Below are 8582 nucleotides of genomic sequence, written 5' to 3'. Positions count from 1 at the left end.
CACATGAGCCTGAGCAATTTCTTTAACTTTTAGGTGCCCTAAGGAACTCTTTAAGACAAAAGTCACTATAAAGAAGTGACTACATTTGGTAGAGGGAGTTTCCAAAGAAAAAACTCTCTATTTTAATTGAATTACAGGACCAGTCACTATCCTATACTTACATATTTTATCTTATGTGATCTTCATAGCAACCCTGTGAAGGGAGTGTTATTATTACACCCACTTTACAAATGAGGAAATTGAGGCTTAGAGAAGTGAAGTAACTGGCCCAGTTTAAGCAGCCCATTAATAAGTGTCTGTGATGAGATTCCATCTCAGGTCTTGCTGATTTCAAGCTCAGCACTTTAACCAGTGCACCAGGCTATCTTTCCTAGGCTCCTGATTTGGGGGACAGTCATCTCAGCTGTCCTGCCCTGTCCCACCTGCTTCTCTCTGCTCTCTGCCTTCCACAACCATTATCACAGGACCTCTGGCACAGAAGGTCTAGATGGATTTTCAATATTTTTGCTTAGTTATCCCTGATCTTCTTGTCTCTGACTAATTATTCTGAGAGAAAACAGAAAGAAAACCAGCAGAGATCATCCAAGTCACAATGTCATTCAAATCTCCACTGGTGATTCTCAGTTTTTGCCCAGCTTAGGAAGAAAGACTAACTATACCACAAGAGGGTAAAGATGAAGTTTCTTCCAAATGGCTTCTACTTTTCTCTAAGGGTTTCTCTCCCATCTTGGCTCAAACCCAGGTTAGAAACCTGACCTAGGATGGTTGACTGATATCCACTTCCTGATCTCCTCCTTCCTAGGAAAAAGACAACTTTGTTGCATTTGAAGACTGAAAAAAAAAGTGGCTTACTCCCAAAGAGTGAACTCCAGTAACAAAGCTTTGGACATCTTATAAAGCCAGTCAAGACAAGACCAATGTAGGGGTGAGGGCAGAAGGAGCAGGAGTCATTTCTAGATATAAACTCATACCAAATAAGCCCCACCATCACCACCTGTTCTACAGGATCCTGTGGAATCTGACAATTAAGGGGTTTTCTGGGAGACCTGATGAGAACAGATTGACAACAGAATTTGTCCAGAAGGGAGAGATAGAGAGAAACATGGTGGCCAAGGTCTGGAATTCTGAGCTGCTTCCTAAGAAGGTCAGGTGGTCAGGTCTAAGACAGGGTCAAAACTTCTTGCCACTATTTTCTTTTCCAGCTCATTCTGCAGATGAGAAAACTAAGGCAAAGATAGTTAAGTGACTTGCCCAGGGTCACACAGATAGCAATTATCTGAAGTCAGATTTGAACCCCTGAATTTGAATCTTCCTGACTCCAGGTCCAGCCCTCTATCTACTGTGTCACCTATTAAAGGGATATTTACTGAGAAGATATAAGAAGAAGTACCAAAGTCTCCTCCCATCTCCTGGGGGCACACTCTAACCCACTTGGACCCTGAAGAGAGAAGGCTCTAACTTACAGCAGTTTTCACATAGCTTTATCCTCTACCAAGTTCACTTCACAAAGCTAGGATTAGACTTCTATCCCTTTCTCTAGGCTGGCTTCCATCCTCTTCTGTGCTGGCTCAAGAATGTGTCTCAGGAATTCATTCCTCACTGGGATTGGCTTCCTGCAAAACCTGCCCTTCACTCTGGCTCCCTGATCTCAGACTCACTCTCCCAAACATTTTCAAGCTCACAAGGTCAGAACCTGGCCTGCCTCTAAAAGGAGGAAAGAATAAATGCAAAGAAGGAAGTTAAAAGTCCTATCCCTTTGACCCAGCAACATCGCTTCTAGGGCTGTATCCCAAAGACATTATAAAAATGGGAAACAATGCCACATGTACAAAAATATTTATAGCAGTTCTTTTTGTGATGGCCAAGAACTAGAAATCAAGGGAATATGCATTAATTGGGATATGCCTGAACAAACTGTGGCATATGAATGTAATGGAATACTATTGTACTATAAGAAATGAGGAACAGGCAGACTTAGAAAAACTTGGAAAGACTTATATGAACTGATGCTGAGTGATAGACTTAGTCCTTCATAGCAATGCAAGAACCTGAAACATTCCCAAAGAACTCTTGAGGCAAAATGCCATTCACATTCAGAGAAAGAACTATGGAATCAGAATGCAGAATGAAGCAGACTATTTTCTCTTGTGTTATATTTTGTTTTGTTTTGATTTTCGCATGGTTTCCCCCTTTAGTTTTAATTCTTCTATGCAACATGTCTAATGTGAAAATGTATTTAATGGGAATGTATGTGTAGAATCCATATAGAATTGCACACCATCTCGGGGAGGGGATAAGGGGGATCAAATTTAAAACTTATGTAAGTGATTTATTAAAACAAATAAATTAATTAAATTTTTTAAAAGGAGCCCTATCTACATGAATTGGTGGGTCTGGTGTCTGGGCAGATAGGCAGCTAGGAAGCCATTGGCACCACTACTAAGGATCTCTCTCAGAAACAGCAGGACCATGAATTGAATGGTTCATGGTGGATTTTCAGGTGAGAGAAGGCTTGAAACTCCCATCCCATCAAGAGGAGCACAAGTGTTCATCTTCATTACTTGCCACCAGGGAATAAAATAGTAAGCCAATGATTTTACCTAAAAATTCCTGAGCTATATGGCATAGACAGGTGAGATGCAAAGACTTCAAATGTGGGTTAAAATCCTATCTCTGATACTCAGTAGATATGTGACTTTGGGCACACCCTGGACTTTGTCTGGAAAGTATGGGGTTGGACAGGATATTGTCTTAAATTCCTGCTATCTCTAAATCTATAATCCCCCTGGGACCTCCCAAAGAGGCCCAGTTCATTTCTATACAGCTGATTATGAGGAAGTATCTTTTCCCTCATATGAACCTAAAACTTGCCTCCTAGTAACTAACTTCCTTCCAAAGGTCCTCATCACTTTGTATTCTTTCCATATAATACCCACTCCCTTGGCCAGAACCAGCCCAAAGAAAGAACATTCATTCCAGAGTAAGAGATACAAACAGTTTAATAAAATACAAGCAATGCCATGTAAACCAGCCTCTTTCCCTCTCTCCTTCTTGTTCCACCCACCATCTTCTGAAATAATCCAACTGTCTACACAGAGCAGAAACATAAAACCCTGTAAACGAGAAGAACTCCATCCAACTTGACCAAGGTCACCCAGTGAGACAGTGACAGAGCACACCAGAAGCCAGGTGTCCTGACTCCTAGTACCAGGGCTCTCTGTTTTGAGCCCTGCACCACTCAGGGTGGCAAAGGAGAGATGCCTCAGGGAAGGCAACATGAATCCAGTGTGATGGGGAGGATCAAGGAATAGTTGCATTGGTTTTCCAGCAGAAGTGGAGGCTAGAAACATTAAAGTGATGATGTGATGAAGGAGGAGAAGGAAAAATTGGAGCAGAAGATCACTACATATACTGGTTCATCCAATGCACAAAGGTCATGACAAAAGTATAGACTCCAGGTCTATGGGGAGCACCATAGTCAACTCCCCAACTCACTATTCCAACCTGGAGCCAGGAGTTCTGCACATCACAGACCAGGGCTCCCCCAGAGTCATCCCGGAAGACAAGAGAAAGTCTGTGAGGATGGCCCAAGGAACAGAGAATTCACAAGAGAACAGGAACCCTAGGTTCAATCTAGAATCAGAGAAGGGAGCACAAGTAGGAGAAGGAACAGTTTCCCATCTGGCAAGAGTCCTTGCCAGTTTCACCAGCACAGACCATGTTATCTAAGATGATCCTCTCAGATTCAGGAACAGTCCCCTGACTGAATTCCTGATCACGGGTTAGGGAGTCCATTAAGGAAATCTGTACCTTCCTCAAAGTGTAGGGAGGGGGCAGAGGCATTGTAAAGGGAAGAGATAGTAAAACATTGCAGCTGGATTAGAGAAGAAGACACAATGGATCTGGGCATAGTGTCTTACCCTGTGGGATGGGGGTACAGTAGTCTCAAAGGCTAACCAGGATCCGCAGAGGAACATAGCCAAAGACAGACTGTCTTTTAGCATAGGACAGTCATTTAGAGATGAGATATTTTAGAGATCACTTTTCATTTTTAAGGGAGAAAACTCAGGCCCTTTTGGGCCCTCTTTTCCTCCTCTTTAGGGGAAATGACTTGTCTATGGTCATACAGTTAGTAAGCACCCAAGTTTGGATTGGCACCTCTGATTTCAAATCCAGTGCTCTTTCCTCAAGGCCATGAAACTCTGTCTCAAAAAAAAAGAAAAAACAACCTAGTGCCTCTTCCCATAGGTCTAAACATTAAGGCACAGGAGTCTGGTGGAAAGACAGAAAGAGTCCAGGATATAGCATCTCTGCTCCATGTGGGGGGAAACACAGAATATTCAAAATATTTTTCATTAATAACAGCCTTTTCTGCTATCTTCACCACAGTCCTTGCAATATCTAGTCCTGGCCTTGATCCTGGCCCTGACCCAACTCTGGGAAATCTCAGGATACCACCTTCCCCTGCAGTGGTCTCCTCCAAATGCAATGTCCCCCCAACCAATGACCCAGCATTCCATGTCTGAGGTGAAAATCTGGGAGGCTTCAGGGAGTGTGATGGTTTGAACAATTTCAGTCAATTTTACAGGGAATTGGAGCTTTATCAGGGCAAGGTCAAAACCCAGAAACACATCAGTATAGTTGGGATGGATGATGATCGCTTCCAGGGGCATCAGGTGGTCATCTTCATGTAGATTCTGTTGCCTCAATTGGATCATGAATTGTGAGGTATCATTTACAGCACTGGAGGAGGAGGGAGAACGATATTACTTAGAGGGGCTACATGTCCCAAGAATCCTGAGACCTACTTGTGCCCATCTGTGCCCTCTAGTGCTCACCCATGGAACTGGGCATTTGGACCTTCTTAGAACTCCCATAGCCTCCCAACACCATGATTCAGGGAAGCTCTCTAGCTTTCCTCCTGCCAACTCATCTTCTCTTTCCCCTGGATTTCCCATCTAATAATAATAACAGTACCACACATCTGTTAAGCACTTTGCAAATGAGAAGGAGATTTTTCATCCAATAGCCAACTGAGGGAGCCAGGATAGGGATTGGTATCCCCATTTTAGAAAACTTGAGTCCCAGAGAGGGAAAACGACTTGTCCAAGGTCTTACAGTGAGTTAGTATGTGGCACAGTCTGAAAGAGAATCCAGTTCTCCTTCCTCAGAGCCCTGAGGCTCTCTCTCTGTCCCACCCCCAATTCATGCCCGCCTGCATCACTCTGAGAGGGAGGAAGGTGACTTACCTTTCAAGGCAGTGGGCAGCAGTCAGGATCCATTGGGGAGAAATGAGAGAGCTCCCACATAAATGTTTCCAGAAACCATCTGATTTTGTCCTCAGACTGATCTGCCAGGGCCACTCTTCCTCCTGAGCTGTACTGCCCCCAATACTCTTAGCCCTGCTTTCATCTGAGTGGAGACACAAGCGAGTATGCAAGGAGTGAGTGCTGTTAAACTAGTCCTTCCACCCAGGCTTCCTACACTGCAAGTGATCCCCTGGAACTGAGACTCTCTGTCATGAACTGGTTAACAATTGAGATGTTACCCATCTCCCAGCAATCATAATAATGTCAGCCACCAGGCTGACATTCCTTAAGCACTTTGAGCCTTGCAGTATCCTTTCCATTAGTTCTAGCAATACGAGATCATCTTACAACAACCCTATAAGGAAAGGTGCTACAAATGTTATTATTTTACAGATGAAGAAATTGAGACTCACAAGGGTTAAGCACCTCAGGCCACTCAGCAACAAAGACAGGATTTAAAGTTAGATCTTTATTGACCTTGAGTCCAACATTCTTTCCATTACATCCTTCTGTAAATCCATTAAGAAGTATTTATCAAGGGAGGAGCCAAGATGGCAGAGTAGAAAGATACACATTGCTAGCTCTGAACCCACAGCCCATAAAATACCTGTAAAGAAGAACTCCCAACAAATTCTGGAGCAGCAGAAGCCACAGAACAACGGAGTGGAGGAGATTTCTGTTCCAGAGAGACCTGAAAAACTGATTCGAAAGGTCCGTCGCACCCCAGACCCAGAGCAGAGCACAGCCCTGCCTTGGCCACTCGACACCAAGAGAAGCAGATAGGAGCAGGCTTCAGGGACGGGATCTCCAGCAGCTGCACAGGTCCCTCCACCCACATGTGCCAAAGGTCAGTGAGAGGGTCTTTCCAGCTTGCTGAGAGGGGAGTGGGGTGTCCCCATAACTCAGGCCCCCTTGGGAGGCAGCAGCAGACAGAGGCCCCCAAAGCAGGCAGGGGCTCAGATCCATTATTGAAGGTCTCTGCATAAACGCCCTGAGGGAACTGAGCCCCTGTGGTGGACCTGCCCCCTACCCGAGCAGCTGAACTGAATCTCACACTGAATAGCAGCCCCACCCCCACCGAAAACCCTGAGGCTAAGGACCAGCATTGAAATCTCAGCCCCTAAGCACTAGCTGGGCGGATCTGGAGGTGAGGTGGGTGTGAACAGCAAACTCAGAAGTCAAATAACTGGCTGGGAAAATGCCCAGAAAAGGGGGGGGGGGGGAAATAAGACCATAGAAGGTTACTTTCTTGGTGAACAGATATCTTCTCCCATCCTTTCAGATGAGGAAGAACAATGCTTACCATCAGGAAAAGACATAAAAGTCAAGCCTTCTGTATCCCAAACATCCAAAATAAATATTCAATGGGCTCAGGCCATGGAAGAGCTCAAAAAGAATTTTGAAAATCAAGTTAGAGAGGTGGAGGAAAAACTGGGAAGAGAAATGAAAGAGATGCAAGACAAGCATGAAAAGCAGGTCAACACCTTGCTAAAGGAGACCCAAAAAAATGCTGAAGAAAATAACACCTTGAAAAATAGGCTAACTCAATTGGCAAAAGAGGTTCAAAAAGCCGATGAGGAGAAGAATGCTTTAAAAAGCAGAGTTAGCTAAATGGAAAAGGAGGCTCAAAAGTTCACTGAAGAAGTATTTATCAAGCACCTACTATGGGTCAGGCACTGTGTAGAATACTGGGAATGCAAGTGCAAAGAATGAAACTATGCTAACTTGTGATGAGCTCCCATTCACACAGGAAGAAATCATAGGTCCTGTCCCCTAGCAACTATCTCTGCCCTAAGCAACCTACTCATCCCCAGGGAAGAGCCAAACCATTCTCCCCTGACTCCCAGGACACATTCTCCATGGGGCAAGGGGCAGGGCAACAGTTAGATAGAGTTATGAGTCACCTTGAACAACAGGGATGAGTTTCCCAGAAGGGGAAGGGTCATAAACAGCAGGCAAAACACCTGGAGGAAGAAAAAAAGGAAGGGGGCGGAGCCAAGATGGCGGAGTAGAAAGACGCACATACACATAGCTCCGAACCCACAACCCATAGAACATCTACAAAAAAGTAAATCACGGCGAATTCTGCACCCAGAGTCCACAGAACATTGGAGCGAGGGAGATTTCTGTTCCAGAGAGACCTGCAAACCTCTCGCAAAAGGTCCTTCGCGCCGCGGACTGGGCGCCGGGACTGGGAGCTGAGTACAGCCCTGCTGCGGCCGCGGCCGCGGCACTGAGAGGAAAAGATCCGAGCGGGCTTCAGGGACGGGATCTCCAGCGGCCACGAGGGTCCCTCCACCCACAGGTGACAGGGGTCGGTGAGAGGGTCTCTTTGGCGGGTCGAGAGGGGAGTGGGGTGCCCCCATAACTCAGGCCCCCTCAGGAGGCAACAGCAGAGGTGGGAGCAGACCAGGGCTCCCCAAGCAGGCAGGAGCCCAGATCCATTGTTGAAGGTCTCTGCATAAACCCCCTGAGGGAACTGAGCCTGTGAGGTGGCCCTGCCCCCACCTGAGCACCTGAACATAATCTCACACTGAACAGCAGCCCTGCCCCCACCCAAAAGCCCTCAGGCTGGGAAGCAGCATTTAAATCTCAAACCCCAAGTGCTGGCTGGGAGGATCCGGAGGCGAAGTGGGTGTGAAGAGAATATTCAGAAGTCAAATGACTGGCTGGGAAAATGCCCAGAAAAGGGAAAAGAAATAAGACTATAGAAGGTTACTTTCTTGGGGAACAGGCATTTCTTCCCTTCCTTTCTGACGAGGAAGAACAATGCTTACCATCAGGCAAAGACACAGAAGTCAAGGCCTCTATATCCCAGCCCACTCAATGGGCTCAGGCCATAGAAGAGCTCATAGAAAATCAAGTTAGAGAGGTGGAAGAAAAGCTGGGAAGAGAAATAAGAGACATGCAGTCAAAGCATGAACAGCAGATCAGCTCCCTGCTAAAGGAGACCCCAAAAAATGCTGAAGAAAATAACACCCTGAAAAATAGGCTAACTCAATTGGCAATGGAGGTTCAAGAAACCAATGAGGAGAAGAATGCTTTCAAAAGCAGAATTAGCCAAATGGAAAAGGAGATTCAAAAGCTCACTGAAGAAAATAGTTCTTTCAAAATTAGAATGGAACAGATGGAGGCTAATGACTTTATGAGAAACCAAGAAATCACAAAACAAAACCAAAAGAATGAAAAAATGGAAGATAATGTGAAATATCTCATTGGAAAAACAACTGACCTGGAAAATAGATCCAGGAGAGACAATTTAAAAATGATGGG

The 8582-nt window shown here is 45.2% G+C and overlaps 1 pseudogene; it reads right to left on the bottom strand.

Annotated features, from left to right (window-relative positions):
- Positions 1-3305: 3305 nt before the first annotated feature.
- On the bottom strand, positions 3306-7339 carry LOC140500816 (tryptase-2-like; annotated as a pseudogene).
- Positions 7340-8582: the final 1243 nt, after the last annotated feature.

Source organism: Notamacropus eugenii, chromosome 1 (assembly GCF_028372415.1).
Source record: "Notamacropus eugenii isolate mMacEug1 chromosome 1, mMacEug1.pri_v2, whole genome shotgun sequence".
Lineage (NCBI taxonomy): Eukaryota > Metazoa > Chordata > Mammalia > Diprotodontia > Macropodidae > Notamacropus > Notamacropus eugenii.
This window is presented reverse-complemented; position numbering and strand designations above follow the sequence as displayed.